Raw genomic sequence first — 18,778 nt, 5'->3', positions numbered from 1 at the left:
AGCTTTCATTTATTTAATACATTCTACAAAATGACAGCTAGAATCTGATTGGTTGCTATAGGCAACATCCCCACTTTTTCAAACCCGCAGCTTAGTAAATCTAGCCCCTAGGCTAATGACTACTACAAAAAAGCTAATTGGCGTCAGCAGTTAGTTAACCTGGAGTCACATCTATGAGACAAGATTAGAGAGGTTGGTTAGAGTTTCCCTGCCCTATAAAAAGCCTCACAAATTTAGAGTTTTAGAGTTTGCTATTCACAGGAATCGTTGCTTGATGTGAATCATGCCTCGGACAAATGAGCTCTCGAAAGATTTAAGAATTGTTGACTATCATCAAGCTGGAAAGAGTTATAAGAGTATCTCATCAAGTCTTCATGTTCATCAGTCCACAGTAAAACAAATTGTCTATAGATGGAGAAAGTCCAGCACTGTTGCTACTCTCCCTGGCAGTGGCCGTTCTGCAAAGATGACAGCACAAATTAGCTTTCTGGAGTGGCCCAGTCAGAGTTTGGACCTCAACCCGATTCAGATGCTGTGGCATGACCTGGAGAAAGCATTTCACACCACACATCTCAAAAATATTGCTGAACTGAAACAGATTTGTATGGAATGGTCCAAAATTCCTGCTGACCATTGTGCGGGTCTGATCCGCAGCTACAGGAAATGTTTGGTTGAGGTTGCTGCCAAAGGAGGGTCAAACAGTTATTAAATCCAAGGGTTCACATACTTTTTCTACACCTGGGTGTTCCAGGAATGCGGCAGTTAGTAACTACCAGAAGTGGTCTAAGGAAGGACAATCGGTGAACCAGGGACAGGGTCATGAGCCAAAGGCTCATTAATACGCTTATTGAGCGAAGGCTAGCATCTCTGGTGCAATCCCACAGGGGAGCTACTGTAGCACAAATTGCTGAAAAAGTTAATTCTGGCTGTGATAGAAGGGTGTCAACACACAGTGCATCACAGCTTGCTGTTTATGGTGCTGTGTAGCCACAGACCAGTCAGAGTGCCCATGCTGACCTCTGTACACTGCCGAACGTACCAACAATGGGCATGTGAGCACCAGATTTGGACTATGGAGTAAATGGAAGAAGGTGGCCTGGTCTGATAAATCACATTTTCATTTACATCATGTGGACAGCCTGGTGTGTGCGCTTCGTCAGTGTACTCCAGATGAGCAGACGGTTTATCACGGCCTCCAGTTTCTGATACACGCCTGGTTCAGTAAGACCCAAGGGTCCCGAGTCATATGAGAAACACAGATGACCTTGACATGGTGGACTTGCCTATCTCTACTTAGATGGAGGTTTCCGTGATGCAATGTAGAGTAAAGTGTTGGTATTGTATATCTTCTGTTGTGTGGTGGTGGTGCTGTCAGTAAGTGCTTGTCTTTTTGTTTGGTGTTCCTGAGTTGTGCTTTTTGTTGGATACAGGTGGTAGTTTTTGGTTGTGTTGGTTGTGCCTCGCATTTCTGTTCAGGTGTTGCTATACATCTTTATCTTTTTGTGTTCAGTCCTTGTTTGAGAGAGGGGAAGGGAGATGGGGGGAGAGAGAGGCTCATCTTTTTGGAGTTACGGGCTGCAGGCAATACACTAAGTTGTTCTGTTTTATAACATTTAACTCTTTTGCATGATGGTATAATGCTAGCCTAGTTAATAACTTGAGGTGAGTGGGTCTCAACATCAATAACTCAAACGTTAGAGCTCTGAGTGTTATTAGCTGTTGTTGTAAATAGTGGGTGTGACTGTTGTGGTGTGTGGATTGTGGAATTGATGTATGTGTTGTGTACTATGTGTGTGATGAGATAGATACGACTTGATAAGTTTTAGCCTCTGTTAACAATAGCTCCAGATGTTAATAGCTCTTAATGGGTAAATGGTTTTTTAGCTGGTGTGTGGTGTGGGGGTGGGGTATGCGAGTTTAACTGAGTGTGTTTGTGTGAAGGTGCAGTGTATGTGATGAGATAGGAGGTAGCACTTAGCTCTGAAAAGAGCAGTTTTGGAATAAATTCCTAAATATTGTTGTTAAGCAATATCCAATTGCTTGTCTTTGCTGTCCTCCACTGTTCATATAGTTCTCTCTGTGTCAGGGACCACGTTGGTATGCGGTTGGCAACTAAAGTCTTGATTACCTCTACTCTCTATGGGCCTGAGTCATTAAGGAGAATAAAGCATAAAAAAGGAGTAACTTTGCACCTTGGCAAAACCATGTTGCACTGGAGGGGGAGGTAAATTTAAAATGTGGGGACAGATTTATAGTTGGGGTAGGGCATGTCCTAGATCAACTTTATATTGCAGTGTAAAAATAAGGCTATCAAGTATTTGTGTGTTACATGAAAAAGCAGCCAGCATTTTCCTTACATGCAAAATAATAAACTAATTTGCACCCCCTGCATTGTGAGATGGTTTGTCCAGGGTCAAATTTACTTTTTATGCCTTGTTCTCCTTAATGACTCAGGCCCTACATCTTTATATCAAGCAAAGGTGGAATTAGCCAGCTGTGGGCCCCGGTGCAGGGAGGTGGGGAGAATGGAACCAGGGCACCCGACCCTCTGCATCTGCCTTGCAGGGGGCCCCATTATCTCCATGGGCCCAGGTGCACCGTACCTGCTGCACCAATGGTACTTCCGCCACTGATATCACGCTACCTGTGTTCTTCCAAAGACTTCAACCTTCATCTTTTCTTACCCCCACATCCCACTCCTGTCTTCAAGACTTCTCAGTGTTACAAGGACTGTGTGAGACGGAGGAGGTTACATAGGCAGCCAACACCCTTGAATAGCCACAGGAGGAAACCACGTGCAATCAATAAAGTAATTTGATTGCACGAAGATCTCAGGAAAACTGCACCAAGGAGACATGTCGGCTACTACGCACAAATGAGGAAAAGATGTGGCAGAAATAGTGACCGGCAGGTTACACAGGGGAAGTTGCTGCACAGAAATACAATAAAATGAAATCCATCAAGAACAATAAAAGAGCAGATGAGTTGATTTTGTTAGCTTAAAAGGGGTTCTTTACCCAAAAGGTATTTTTTTCATGAAGCATGTTGTATAAATAGGTTAATAATATATATAATACACATCTTCAGAAGTTCAGAAAAAAAGTACCCCAGAAGTTTCCTGTCAGCTTTCCTCCACAATTTGCTTATTGTGGCTAACAGATGCTGTGTAGTTTGAAGCCGTCGCGTGAGGCGTGTAGCACATCTGCCGACAGAGTAATTGCGTTTCTTGTCCTTGTATGGACACGTTCTGTCAAGAAGTAATTACCTAAACACTGAACCTTCCTGGATATCAAAGATATTTTGTGGTCACCAACAATCTAAGCTCTGTGTGTAAGTATTACCATTTTTAGGCGCTTTTAACAATTGTGAGGTAAGAAACGGTAATGTTTTAAGACATTAATGTGATTATATTTCTGACAGAATTCTCCTAACACCTCTGGTAGAGGTTGGGTGTTCTTCTATATCACGGTGCCTTTCATCTATTACAACAGAACAGTTCTCCGCAGCTAATCTAATGTGTGGTGCACCGAATAGACCGCACATTGGCGCTGCATCTGTGGCATATAGAGTTGAGTAATCCTTTCAAAATTCGATTTGTGGCCGACGTGCAGATTACTTCACGGGATTTTTTTTAAAAAATACACAAAACAATTCATCGATAGGTGTTTAAAGCAGAATTTCCCACAAAAAGTTCCTGTGCAGCCCACTCACACACACGTTTTTCTTTTTCTCTGGTGTGATTAATGTAAATGAGATATAGCCAGGGCCGGCTGCTAACAGTTGCCTAGAGCACCAACATTTGGGGGGTGCCTGAAACACAGAATGAGTGACCTTGTGTGCCTTATTTACCGCTTTTATTTTCCCTGTGGCCCTCCTGCGCTGGCTGCACTTTCAATGTAAATATATAACAGACACACCCTTTTCCTCACTGGCTGACAATGAAAAAGAGGGGGTGTGTTTATTTAAATGAATTGCCCTATTTTTTCTACTTTGTGCTGTGATGCTGCCCTGTGCCTGGGGTGGGGGGTAATTGTAGGGTGGGAACGATAGAGAGAAATCCTGTGTTTGCCAGCATTGTTTTTCCTATTTCGATGTTTAAATTAGATCTTCTATAATATTCCCACTTCACAGATTAGGTTTGTGTCTGGCTTATTGGCAGAGAAAATAACACCCATCCTATTAACCATACACCATATTGACAGAGAAATAGCCTCCATACTCAGAGGAACTAGGCGTTCATCTATTGCCATTTCTAACAATCTTAGGGGGGAATTCAATTGGCTGCGTTACCGAAAAAAGTAACGCGTTCTGTGCACTATTACCGTTATTTCGTTATTACTATTACCGTTATTACGTTATTACTGCTCACTATTAACGTTATTACGTTATTACTGCGCACTATTACCGTTATTACGGTAATAGTGCGCTTAAATACCGTTATTAAGGTAATTTCAATACCGGCTTTCAGCTCGTGGCTCCCTGAGCTGCAAGCAGAAAGCCAGGTTAAATTTACCGTAATAATAGTAGTAGGATTAACGCTGCGTTAATCTAGGGGGAATTCAATTTCCCCCTTACTGTGTAAATTAAAAAATAGATGTTTGCAAGGTAAAGTTTTCAGTTTAATAGGACAAAAAGTACAGAAATTACCCTTTATTGAACACAGACATATCAGACTTGCACTTGTAAACAGAAGCAACAGTGTTTATTTGCTTTAAAGCAGGACTTCCTTAATTTCGGAATATGTCTCCTTTATTTGTGCTTAGATTCACTTGCGGAAATGTCAAACAATGTTGTCACACTGCACGCTGTCCTCACATTGCTCTGTATTGCCAATTTCGCACTTAAGCAAACATGCTCCCTGAGGTCCCTCTAGGAGCGCTTTACCTCATAAATTATTTATCACCGTCTGCAAAGCTTTTTTTAAAAGAAAAGTCACGAGAATTTGTCTCCCGTGTTTAAATTGTTACTTAAAATATGTATCAATAATGCTTTTCAAAGCGGCCGCTGCATCGAGAACCACCGGCTCCTGGAACCCTTCCAGATGGCTCACATGACGTGACCTCAATGTTGATTCGCCCCCGTCTGCTCCAAAAATCACCAAAATGGATCAAAACGACTGTCTGTATGCGGCTGAAATTCGAAATGTTAATGTTATTTTTATTGACATATAAATTATTATATGAATAATAATGTTTTTATGCTGCAACGTTTCTTTTCAAATCATATTAGTGTTGTTTGAGTTTCTTACCCTGCTTGAAGAAAAAAGTTCTTGTATACTAATTATGCAACTGGTTTTCTTGTGCTCTAGACTTATGTAAGCACTAATAAGGTTATTTAACTTAACAAACCTCTTATTTTATGCATAATACAAGCTCTGCTTTCAGTAATGCAATTTTTAAAGCGTCAGAAGACTGAATGAAGCTGTAAACATGGGGAGGCTGCATTGTATAGTCCATTGTTGGCTAACCTGTGACACTCCAGGTGTTGTGAAACTACAAGTCCCAGCATACCCTTCCAGCAATAAGCTGCTATATATTGGCAAAGCATGCTGGGACATGTAGTTTCACAACACCTGGAGTGTCACAGGTTAGTCAACACTGGTATAGTCACTCTCCATGTTGGATTAATAGTCATAACATAATTTACTCTTGTATATTAAAGCACACTCTAAATTAATTAGTATTGCTTGTTTATATAGTGCCACCATGTTGTACAGCGCTGTACAGAGAATATGGAAAATAGAGCGCCCAGAGGAAACCCAAGGAAACACAGAGAGGAGATACAAACTTCACACAGACCTGGTTGGTATAGATTCCTTACCCCATAGAGGAACAAGCCCTGTATTTAACTTTAAAAGTGGTTTTCCTGTTAATAGAAACCAGCCAGGGCTGTCTGCTGCTGGAGCTGGCCTCAAGTTTAGGGTAGGTGGCATTGGCACTGCCCCATTTTTATTTATTTGAGGAATTTTACCATTCATTTAAACGGCCAATTCATTTCAATTGTGCTTCAAGAGTGTTCTGCATTTATAAAAACCATTGAAATGAATGGACCATTGAAATGAAGGTGAAAGCTCCGAACATACATAAGGATGTTTTTTGGTCCTCATTGGTTTTGGGGCAGAATTTGATTTCCTTAATTATTGTTATTATGTGAAATTACAAGTCCCAACATGCCCTGTCAGCTATTGGTTGGATATCTACTGACAAAGCATGCTGGGGCTTGTAGTTTCACAACACCTAGAGAGCCACAGATTGGCCAGGCCATTTATGGAGCAAATCTTGTACAAGACCTGTTATAATACCCCTCACCTATATATAAAACCTACACCAATCTGTGTTAATCAAGGGGTCACAGCAAGCACAAACAAATATGTAAACTACAAGACAAAGCAAAAACTTTTTTCCTAAAATATTTGGTCCCTCATCACTCTCTTTGCCTCCTCAGAGTCTCTTATCCTACAAGGACTCAAGTCTGAGCTCAGGTTAGTATTGTTAATAGGTCAAATGTTCCTATTTAAAACAAATGGTTTGAAATGGTACCCACCTTTCCCCTGGCATTTGTGGCATGACCAGCACAGCGGCAAGATATACCTGCTGCTAAAAGGCTCTATATAGCTTTATCTACATTAACAATTCAATATATAATAGCAAATCTTTTGTTCAACAATAACTGTGATAAGCAATAACTATCCACTAATGACTGATATGCATAGTGCGAAAGTCAATTCTAGCTAAAAATTACTTTAGGTATTAATCACGCTATAGGAAAGAGATCGTTCTGTTACATGTGGAAGTTAGCGAACATCCGGACATTCCAGGTGAAAGAAAGCGGCTAATCAGAGATTTAAGACACCTGGCATCCTATATAGTAAACAAAATATCATAATACTTTATTTAAATCTGAGAATGTATTAATATTTTTGGCCCTTTGGGTGAATTAAAAACATTTGTAAATAAAGATCGTAATTTGTAACTTCTATGGTAATAAGTAGTGAGATCAGAGCAAAGTGAGATCTTCTGACAACAGACATCTTAGTAATAAATGTGACAATTTAAGTCCTACATCCCTTTATAAGGTAACATATAGGTGTCCACTAAATTCACCTGTAAGAAAACACACTAAACCCCTGATTATTATATCCCCTACTGCCAGTGGCGGATCCAGGGGGGGGCGATCGGGGCATTCGCCCCCCCTAGCAGCAAAAAGCTAGGTCCCAGCTGCCGATTAAAACGGGAGGGGCGGGGCTAAGCGCGAGCGGGGGCGGGGCTAAATGTGGGCCAGCCAATAAGAGTGGTCCCAGCCGGCGACCACAACGGGATGGGCGGGGCCAATCGCGGGCGGAAGGCGGGGTTAACGCAGGCCAGCTAATCAAAGCAAAGGAGGGGGCGTGATTATGCAAAATTGCCCCTCCTAAACATAAAGTCTAGATCCGCCCCTGCCTACTGCATATAACAATATTAGGTTGATGGAAAATCACTTGTGACCAAGAGACAGTTATAAGAAAATTTATTATTTTATTTCTGATATTCAATTGATGAAGTCATATATTTCTTAATTTATAAACCTTGATGAAGACCTGTTTGATGTAACAGGATCTGCCTGGTCGTTCTCTACATGATACCCCAGCTGCCGTTTGAATGGTGACTCCGGACACTGTTGAAACTATAGAAGTATAAAGTATTACTGAGTTATGGCTCCAGACATAAATTTGAGTGAATACAAACTCATATTACTGATCTAAAACATTTTTAAGTGGGGTTTTTACAAACTGGATTTGATTACCCATAAAATATCAGACATGTAACAAGCAAAATAGACAGGATAATTGAACGAATGAGTGAATGACAATACTATTTGCATTTCCATAATACATTCATTAAGGTGATGTGAATGATTTACATCTCCATCTGGAATCTTTTACTCAAAATTGCAGAAAAATCTTAAGAACACTAATGCCCTTCTTAATATCTAGTACCTAACTATCTAACTTAGGAGACCAAACTTTTGGATCTATAAGCTTCGATATATAGACCTTCTAGTCACAATGGAATCTACTTGATTGTTCCCTGTCCGATGCTTTAGCTGGCGCTTGATACGGGGCATAGGGGCCTAATTATTATGGTCATGCCTTGTCACTCAATATACATCGCTGCGATTTAAACACTACTGCAATTTACCAGGCAGCCCCTGCTCTGGGAGACCCCTGGCGAAGTACCCCCTCCCCCACAAACTGTTTTTACTTTGTACCGGCAGCCTAGCACTGATGGTGAATGGAGGACGTGCGATGGGCAGGCTCATAGTGTAGTACCCCAAAGCCCTGTTGAACAGCACAGAGGAGTGCATAAACGCTTTTAAAATGCAGGGCTACAAGGGGTTAATTGTGCTCCTGAAAACTTGTGCCCAGGAGTGATTGACAGGAGGAGGAAGAAGGCCCTGATTGGCTGGGGGAGTAACAGGAAGAGGTTGTGCAGGAAGGAGGAGAAAGAGAGAGCAGCATGGTAGAAGGAACAAGGGGGAGGACGTGCAGCCGAGCAGAGAGAAGATAAGCTGCTGCCAGAACTGTGACATTGCCAGCAAAGCGGACGGAGAACAGCTGGGGACACGGGGCGCCAAAGACAGTCTCCACTAACTGCAGAACCGTCTCAAGGTAAAACCCTAGCCTGCAGTGTACTGCACACACCCCAGTGTCAGTGGGAGAAGTGATGAGAGAATCTATCCAAAACTGACATTGCATTCTTGTACAAGGAAGGATTGTTAGAGCTTTTCCCCCAGATCATACCTATACACAGGCTGCAGGGAACAATTAAGACGGTCGTTTCAGCTATGTCCTGTGTGTGTGTGCTGATATCTGCACATTATACCCTGTTGCAGAGCACATGTGTTGATAGAGATTCATTGACTGTTGAGAGAACAGCGCCATTTTGTGGCTGAAATGAGCAACAGCCCTGCTTTCTACTATAATACTTAACCCTTGATGGAAACCTCTGCAGGACATTGGAATACTACCAAATTCCTGTGCACAGGTCAGCCCAGGACTGAGCGGAAAATATGGTAACGTTACCGGGGATAATATTGGTGCACCAAATGTTCTAGATGATGTTAATGTTATGTGATTTACCTAAGAATTGATTTATTAATATTGAAGGTGTGACATTCAGTGTTAGTGATACCGCTGCAATTCAAGTTAACTCAGCAGTAGATGCTAAAAGTGGGGCGCCTGAGCCATAGGGAATAGCATGGTACCCCAAACACCTGAATAAGAAGTAGCCATCTAATGGGCGTGGTAGTGACCGTAAGAGTCTTGATGGGTTATTATTGATGGTTATTGCATCATCACCAGTCAGATATTGTTAACGTGAAAGTAGTAACTGTGATTACCAGTGTGCCTTATTAGACAATGTGCATTGAAGATGTTATCGTTATTCTGCCTTATACTCACCAGGTGAATGTCATATGTTTAATGCCATTGTTCTCTATGCTGATCAGACGCATTATTTTGTCATTACTGTTGAGCTGAAGGGGTCAGTGGCGCGGTGTCTTACCAAAACTATCCTTACCGCATTCTCAATAAACCCAAGTTGTTTGACCAATCCTTGTCCCTTTCATTGAAGTATTTATCTCCTGACCACCGGATATCCAAACAGAAACGAACCTGACTCGTGTCTGGAGGACAAGGTAAGGGAAGGATTCCCATCAGTACTCGACCACCACAATAGCACTTCCACAGGGGAGGGATCCAGAGTTCCGGAGAGGCTACAGCTGGGTCCCATAGAAAGTGACAGGGAACCCCATCCTCAGATAGGCATTACCTAGCTGTGGAAAGCTATGGGATCTGCGTTAAGAAACGTTAACTGGGTTATAGCGGGAGAATTCTATGGGGCATATTCAATAAGGTTGCCGGTCCGCGGTAATGCGCGTTACCGCGGAACCTGCGCAGTATTGCCGGTAATACGGTACCACAATAATGCAGATTTTCCTACGCAACCCTATCGGGTGCGCACGAAAATCCACATTATTCCGGTAACGTGGATTGACTTTGCGGCCCATTCCGGCGCTTTCCCGCGAACTGGAAACCTAATTGAATATGCCCCAATGATTTCTCCTGCATTGAACACTTTGCAAATGATGCAATGGTCATTTCATGGAGAAAACTGCTGTTTCCTCTGTTTTTTTTATTGCATGTTAATAACTAGACCCCATAGTGCGGTGGGAAGGTTATATAAGCAATATAAATGGCAAGTTATGGCTTTATATACAATATAGGTTGAACTGATGCTGATTCACAGGTATTCATTTAAATCCACGTGGAGTTTGTGTTATGAATGATATAGAGCGGATTAGATTATAACTGATTAGTGAGCGGACATTATATATGTTTAATAGGCAGGACAATTAAACTGATGAATGAGTGATATCACCACTTACCGTAGATGAATACATTAATCTAGACAATGTAGAAAGCTTTCTAAAGTACATTGTATATGGCCAAATACTTACATTACCTCCTTAACAGAAGCGATAACGGCGACGCGGATCTGAGTGATGTCATCAAGTCGAGCCAGGTTATTGTTTCATCATCATTGGTTCAAGTCCAACACCACTCGTCCTCGATCCTCGGAGGCAAGTAGTGCTTCGGTGTACACATGTTGGGGTAAGTGGTGTCGATTTAATCAGCTTCATTATACCGTACCCCACCCCCGTCTACAGTGTGTGCCACGCTCCCTCTTTCTTGCGCTTCACGCTGTAATGATCGGTAAAGGCGTGCTGCATGCGCTACAATTATATACAAGCTGTTAGATGCAAGCAGCTCGCCTATAAGTGGTACAGTGTGAACCAAGACATACATCCCAACTGTCCTTGCAGTCGGAAAAAAGCCCTGACTAAGTCACATAAAATTGGGACTGTCCCATCAGAATCAGGACAGTTGGCTACCACGGCCCGTGTATTTGAAGGGGATGGTAATAGTTGAGAGAGCAGCCTAGTACTGTCTCAAATGATAGCCACTCCCCTTGGTAACGTGGCATGGAAACCCCCCTCTAGAAAATCTGCATTTGCCCCTACTTTTGCCCATTTCAAAAGGACCCTGGCTTTGGTTTCCACATTCGTTATTCCACTTATTCCCCCATTTACCACTGCTAGGAGGAGCCCCTCTGCTTTTCAGTACTGTCAGGGGAGGGTTGGCAAATTTTAGACGGAGGGAAAGAGACTCAGCTCAGCAGCCTATTAGGAACATTTTAAAGCAAAAAAGAAGCAGGTAGCCCAGTGAGCAACCCAAGGTTGCCCATTATGGGGCTGGCCTGGGGGGCAGATGCCCCCCCCCCCCCCCAGCCCAGCCAGGCTCTAAGTACTGTGACTCCTATGATTAGTAGACAGGGGTGGGAGTTGTGGATCACTCAACTAGTCACTTCTAAAAGTGTTCACATGTATTTTGGTTTTACTATCCTACTGCTCCAGCCTCTGAAGCAGATTGAGAACTCAGTTATAAGTGTTTTAAATGTTCTGAAACAAATCTGGGAAGAAAACACTTTGAGAAGTGTCTAGTGAAAGGAACATGCTGTGAAATTAATTTGTTTGCACTTCTCAGTTATTTCAGCAAGTAGTACGTGGGCACCCGGGAACCACAGCAATTTCTACAAATTCTCAGCTAAATAAGAAAAGAGAAGACGTTGAAGAGAAAATTTCTTTAAAGGTAATGGAGCTGTACTGCCATCTACAGGAAAGAGTAATTACTACATACTTCAATACTCTCTAGTCTTTCTTTACCTGTGGTACATTAGCCCCTTGTCAGACAGGTTCAGACAGGTAGTCCTAATCTCTTATAACCAATATGCTATGCTCAGACGGTTGTGGAAAATAGCTATATTTATTAAACGTTAATGCTATTTAATTTATTGCTGGGACTGTTTGGAGGGAGGGAAATAGATTTTGAGTAAATGGGAATACTGTTTAATGTTTGAGCTGGTTGAAGGGAAATAGGTCTACTTATTAAATGTGAATATTCTTATTGTGGGGACTGGAGGGAGGCCTAATTATAAAACGTGAGTGCTATTGATTTAACACCGGGGCTGGTTGGCGTTTTCTAAATCTCATGTACCCATTTTTGTTTTTCAAAATAGGGCATCCAACATTCCAGGATCAAGACAAGAATGAACTGAGCTAAAAAAAAAAACAGCTGCTACAAGTGGTGAAAGTGACCAAGACAGGTAGGAGAGAGCAGGACAGTCTGCCAACTGTCCTGAATCTGGTGGGGCAGTCCTGAATTTGGATGACTGTCTCACTTAGTCAGCATTTAGTCCAACTGCAAGGACAGTTGGGAGGTATGTCCTGCTTCACTACGCACTGCTTGTGAAGGCAGAGTTGTGTGCTTCTGACAGTAGTGCACACAGTATTGACTATTTGTCTAAAATGATAACCATGTTAAATAATAGGGGCCCGGCTGTCTTAAAAACCCTTGGCCCCGAGCCTTAAGCCACCTCTGGTTAGGGGAAGGGAGCTGATAGCTGCTCCTGGTCCTTGGATAGGACACAGACAGCAGAGCAAGCCGAGCAGCTTTAAGTATCACAAGATTTGGTAATCCCGTGAGACAAAGAGCTTCCCTGCTTACTCTACAGGATGTTCCCACCCTGTTGGATGTCAGCAGCACCAGAAGCATAGATAAGTACAGTGTGCTGGGGATGGCATGATGTGGCTGGAAGGGCATGATAAATGTAATGTTTTATTACAATATATGTATCAAAGCCTCATGTTGACCACACCCCCAGCACAATGTGGTCACGCCCTGTTCAGCACACAGTTTATTTGCTACTCGTCTATGGAGAGGGGCCCCAAAAGTTCACTGTACCTGGGCCCCAATTCTCTCTTGCCGGTCCTGTACATACCATTATCTGATACTGGTAAGCCTTATGCTGGATATAGAGAGTCAAGCTGCTCGTAGTTGTAATACATTTGTATCTCACTGGACACTGTATAACAATGACCTTTGCAAAAAGTACTATAATATTATTATTATCTGGACCTGAGGTGGGCCTGTGTGCTTTAAATGCCAGAGCTGAATTTTAGTCCCAGTCCGGCCCTGAACTCCATATAGCATCACACATGACTATATAGCCAGTATACCTCTATATAGCATCATACATGACCATATAGCCAGTATCACTCCATATAGCATCACACATGACCATATAGCCATTGTACCTCTATATAGCATCATACATGACCATATAGCTAGTATACCTCTATATAGCATCATACATGACCATATAGCTAGTATACCTCTAAATAGCATCATACATGACCATGTAGCCAGTATACCTCTATATAGCATCATACATGACCATATAGCCAGTATAACTCCATATAGCATCACACATGACCATATAGCCATTGTACCTCTATATAGCATCATACATGACCATATAGCTAGTATACCTCTATATAGCATCATACATGACCATATAGCTAGTATACCTCTATATAGCATCATACATGACCATGTAGCCAGTATACCTCTATTTAGCATCATACATGACCACATAGCCAGTATACCTCTATATAGCATCATACATGACCACATAGCCAGTATACCTCTATATAGCATCATACATGACCATATAGCCAGTATACCTCTCTATAGCATCATACATGACCATATAGCCAGTATACCTTCATGTAACCTTATGTACCAGCTTATAGCCAATATGCTCACAAAATATAGGTATTCACTACAGGTAGTGAATAAAACAATTAAAACACCAATATAAAGTTAGGTAATAGGGTTTTGGGCCACCACCTATGTGCAGTGTGACCAGTATACACCAAGGTATTGAACCTACTAATGTCTGGATCTGTGCAGAACAGATGCACTGTTCTTCTACAAGAAAGTCACTCAACTGATGCCTGGATTTGGAGAATGCTATCTCAGGTGTAGATCCAGATTATCCCATAAATGTGTGATTGGGTTCAGATCTGGTAACGAGACTGCCATATTGGAATCAGAAAATACTGTAAACGGGGTGAATAAATAAATACAAATACCCAGATCGCCTGTGACTCAGAGCTTCACCATGGTGTCAGTGATCAGTACATTATCGCTGTAGTTAATGCAAGAGCAGGAGCCTGTCCTTATGACTTACTAGGGGAGAACTGACCTGTGCATGAGCAGAAAGTCCTCATCCATTAGTCCAATCAAATGTAGTCCTCACTGGGTGGCTCAGTGCAGTCGTCCCCCATCTTAGCTTGTCCATCTTACTCGCATATCCCCCTAGGATTGAGGATGATGTGTTGAGGAACAAATGTTGTTGTGTCTGTGTGTAACTACTTTATAGTGTGTGTGGTGTGTATAGTAACTCTTTAAGAATTGTCGATGAGTAACAAACCCCATTTATCTGTTCCTGTGAGTCACTTATACCCGCTGTGTTCCTGTGGCTTCAAACAAGAGCTAATGCTCTAATCTGTATGGGCAGCACGGTGGCTCAGTGGTTAGCACTTCTGCCTCACAGCACTGGGGTTATGAGTTCAAATTCCAACCATGGCCTTATTTGTGTGCAGTTTGTATGTTCTCCCCATGTTTGCGTGGGTTTCCTCCAGGTGCTCCAGTTTCTAAATAAAGGAAAGCTAGAATCTAATTGGTTGTTATTGGCAACATCTGCCCAATTTCAAACCCACAGTTTAGCAAATATACCCCATGGTCTCAATCCGTGTCACAGTGCAACTATAAGACTTGGCAAGTAAGATAATGTATGTTAGTGGTGTTGAATCAAGCTTTGGACCCACCAGTCGGTTCAATAGTCACACTGAGCCTGTCTGAAACTAAAGAAAGTTTAATTTTGCAAAACTAGATTAAATTGGATAATTTTGCAGTGGAGTCATTATTGTGTGGTTGGTTAGCAATTGGCAGAAAGGCGTACAATGGTCCCATATCACAAGCGAAAACATCAACAGGGGGCTGTTTGGTTACCACAGGCTTTTGTGGGGGGGACTGATCCATAATGAAGCTCAATTTCAAAGCCTAGGGAAAGTAACAGTACTAGTCGAGACATATATATATATAATCAGCCTGTGTATTACTGAGCTTAATAATACATGACATAACTTAAGTGTTTATAATTAACTAAATATGTCCGTCATGGTCTCCTTCCTATTTTGGCAGCAGGCTGCTATGTTTAGTGAGAGACACTTCTCTAATTAAACAAGCAGATAGTGACTGACAGCTTTCTCGAATTGCTTTGCAACCCAGCCTCAGCTCTTCGACTTGTACCACGTCCCATTAGAACAATGTCCAGAAGATGTGGGAGAAGTTGCAATGGGGAGGTAATACGTTACTTTTTTTTAACACATCTCTTAAACTTCAAGTTGTTGAACAATGTATTTTACATTCATACTGGTACTGGTAGTTTCATGCAATATAAAATAGTTTAGAAGGGTGGGGCTGCATTTCATTTAATTTTTAAAACTGGTCAGTAGCTAGAAGAAAATGAGAGGAACTCATGTGAAATAACTGTTTTTGACATGTCTGGTCAACTGGCACGATGTGTCATTGCAATACTCCCACCTGCCATAGGATGGCAGCATTTCCTATTTGTTGAGTCATCTGATAGATTTTTTTTTTCTTCAACTTTTCTTTCTTTTATTTTGTGAGGAATGATGAAATGAAGATCTTTTACTATCCTAACAACAATGTCTATAAACTGGACTTTATTTACTAAGTACCCAATGCAAAGCATTACAGTACAGACACCTTACTAGTACATTGACAAGAGTTCATTGTCTTAATAGTATGCTAATAATATAAGAGTAAACAAGAGCAATATAGCTGGAGGTATGACGGTCGTGTTATGTAGAGGTGATGGTAAATTCACAGAGCGATGAGGGAAGAGAGGGGGAGGCAGTCACTTCTGGGACCCCATTTAATTTAATGGAAGCCCTGATTAGTGTATCAGAAATTAACCAAAAGTGCACATATGTGTTTCATATGTTGAGAAAGACTGTTGTATGTGCCCTCTTTAGGCATACTTGCTAACTCTCCCGGAATGTCCGGGAGACTCCCAAAATTTGCGACAAAACGGCATTTCCGTTGCGGGGGGTGGGGCCAAAATGACGTATTTGGCCGCGACCCGCCCCTCTCCCGGACTACACTTGCCGAAAGTAGGCAAGTATGTCTTTACGTGATGTGCAAGGCTCCACTCAGCTGGAATTAGGAGTCCTGCAGTAGCACTAGGACAACTGGATCAGAAAGAGAGGTGTAGCTAGAAGCCCGTTACTGAGCCGGAGCCCCTAACACTTGGAGGCAACAGTGTGGCCTGTTCAGTATATATTGGAATCTCACAGGAGAGCTGTGCAGAGAGGTCATCAGACAGGACTGCTGGGGTACAAAGCCTCTTTTAATGCAGGTTGTGCTGGTGTTTCAGTGATTGCAAATTTACGGTCAAGACTTTTTTCAACATCTGCTGCTTTCACAATTGTGAGCATACTAAGCAATACGGACAACTTGCATCACAGTTATTCCAAGACTGTGACAAAATATACTGATGTTAGTATCAGCGGCCCAGGTCACACATCTGTATATACAGACAACACATGTCGTTGTGACTACTTGATTCAGTATGTGTCAGAGGGCTTGGGGGTTTTATCATTATCTCCATTATAGGCACAAAGGTCTGTTTCACATTGCATTATTTTCACAATTTCACTTTGCCTCTTTACATGGTAAAAAGTAGTAATCTAGCAAAATTGTAGAACATATTGTCCTTTTCCAGCCTGAATCCAAATTATAACACTTAAATATTAGTGAAAGAATTTATAACAATATTGTCTATTAAAGCTGTACCTCCACTTGTGTTTAATGTTTTATTAATGTTCTCACCCTCCTTGCTGGAGCCCTGAGGCTGCTTCCCTGGTCTCTGCGAGCCGGCAAATCAATAGACTTCACCACTTTTAAATGGTGGAGGAGGGGGGAGGGGAAGGGGTGAACAGGAGGACCTATCACAAGCTGGAATCTCTTGATTGTTGCTTGTAATTGGTCCTCCCACTCACACCTCTCTTTGCTCTGGTTTTGGCTGGGGCTGTAAGAGGAATGAAGGTGGATATGTGGATACAGCTCGGGGGCGGAGCAAATTAATAAAATGTTCTTCGTGGGTGGTAGTCCAGTATTAAGAGGGCAGTCTCATTTAAAAATAGTTTCAGGGACACTTTTCTGGTGAGCTGGTGCATGTAATGATGTTACTCAATGGTACTATATAGATGGACCTTGGTACACTATAATCCCCATTCTCTGTATAATATATTGATTATTGAGATGTTCACTGTATTGTATTTAGGTCACAAGAATGCTCTCTGTATTGTATTGAGGTCTCTATAATGCTCTCTGTATTGTATTGAGGTCTCTAGAATGCTCTCTGTATTGTATTGAGGTCTCTAGAATGCTCTCTGTATTGTATTGAGGTCTATAGAATGCTCTTTTTTGTGTATCAGTCCCTAGAATGTTCTATGTATTATATATTGGTCACTTGGATGCACTCTATATTGTATATCTGGCACCAGAATGCTCCCTGTATTGTACAGAGATCGTTAAATTGTTCTTTGTATGTTTATTATTTATTATGATGTTCTCTGTATTGTATAGAAGTTGCTAGAATGATCTCTGTCTTATATATTTTTTATTAAGATGCTCCCCATATCGTTTATTGGTCATTAAGATGTTCTCTGTATGGTATTATTCATTAGGATGCTCTCTGTAATGTATTCTGGTCTCTAGAATATTCTTTGAATTGTATAGCGATCACCAGAATGCTCTGTGTATTGTATATTGGTCACTAGAATGTTATCTGTATTGTATATCAGTCACTAGAATGCTGCATGTATTGTATATAGGTCACTAGAATGATCTCTGTTTTATATAGAGGTCACTATATTGCTCTGTGTATTGTAGTTCACTTACTAGAATGCTATCTGTATTTTATAGGTACATAGAATTCTCTTTGTATTCTATTGAGATCACTAGAATGCTCTGTGTATGCTCTCTATATTGTACAAAGATCACTAGAGTGCTCTGTATATCGTCCTGTAGAATGCCCTTTGTGTTGTATATCTGTCCCTAGAACGCTCCCTGTTTTGTATAGCGATTCATAGAATTCTATGGGGCGTATTCAATTGTTAGCGTAAACGCTCTCAAACGAGCGCTCAAAAAATCTTAGCGTTAATACGGTAATTACTTGCAGAATTTCGCGAGTAAACTACCGAATTAACGCTTTTCGCGCACAATATTAGCGTATAAACGGTAATATTTTTTGAGCGCTCGTTTTTTTCCGTTAATGCTAACAATTGAATACCCCCTTAACTGTATTGTATTTTTTTGAAAAAGAAGCTCTCTGTACTGTATATTGTTCACTACAATGCTCCTTGAATTGTATAGAGATCATCAGAATGCTCTCTGTATTGTATATTTGTCACTAGCATGCTGTATGTGCTGTATACAGGTCACTAGAATGCTGTATGTGTTGTATACGGATCACTAGAATGCTCACAGTGCTGTATACAGGTCACTAGAATAGTCTCTGCATTGAATACTAGTCAGATGCGGCTGGAATGTGTTATATTAGATTGTAGCTCTTTGAGATACAAAACATTTCATATTTCTTTGGCTATACAAATCCTCACCCACATTAGACCACACCATTTTTCATTATATCCATTTTCTCATTGTAACAAACTGGTAGAAAAACTCGAGCCACTTGCTCGTGTTAGTTCCTGAGGCCAAAAGTAGCCAGTCCTTCCCTGCTTG

Source organism: Mixophyes fleayi, chromosome 5, assembly GCF_038048845.1.
Source record: "Mixophyes fleayi isolate aMixFle1 chromosome 5, aMixFle1.hap1, whole genome shotgun sequence".
NCBI classification, from domain to species: domain Eukaryota; kingdom Metazoa; phylum Chordata; class Amphibia; order Anura; family Limnodynastidae; genus Mixophyes; species Mixophyes fleayi.
The sequence above is the reverse complement of the archived record's forward strand: the minus strand, read 5'-3'. Positions refer to the sequence as shown.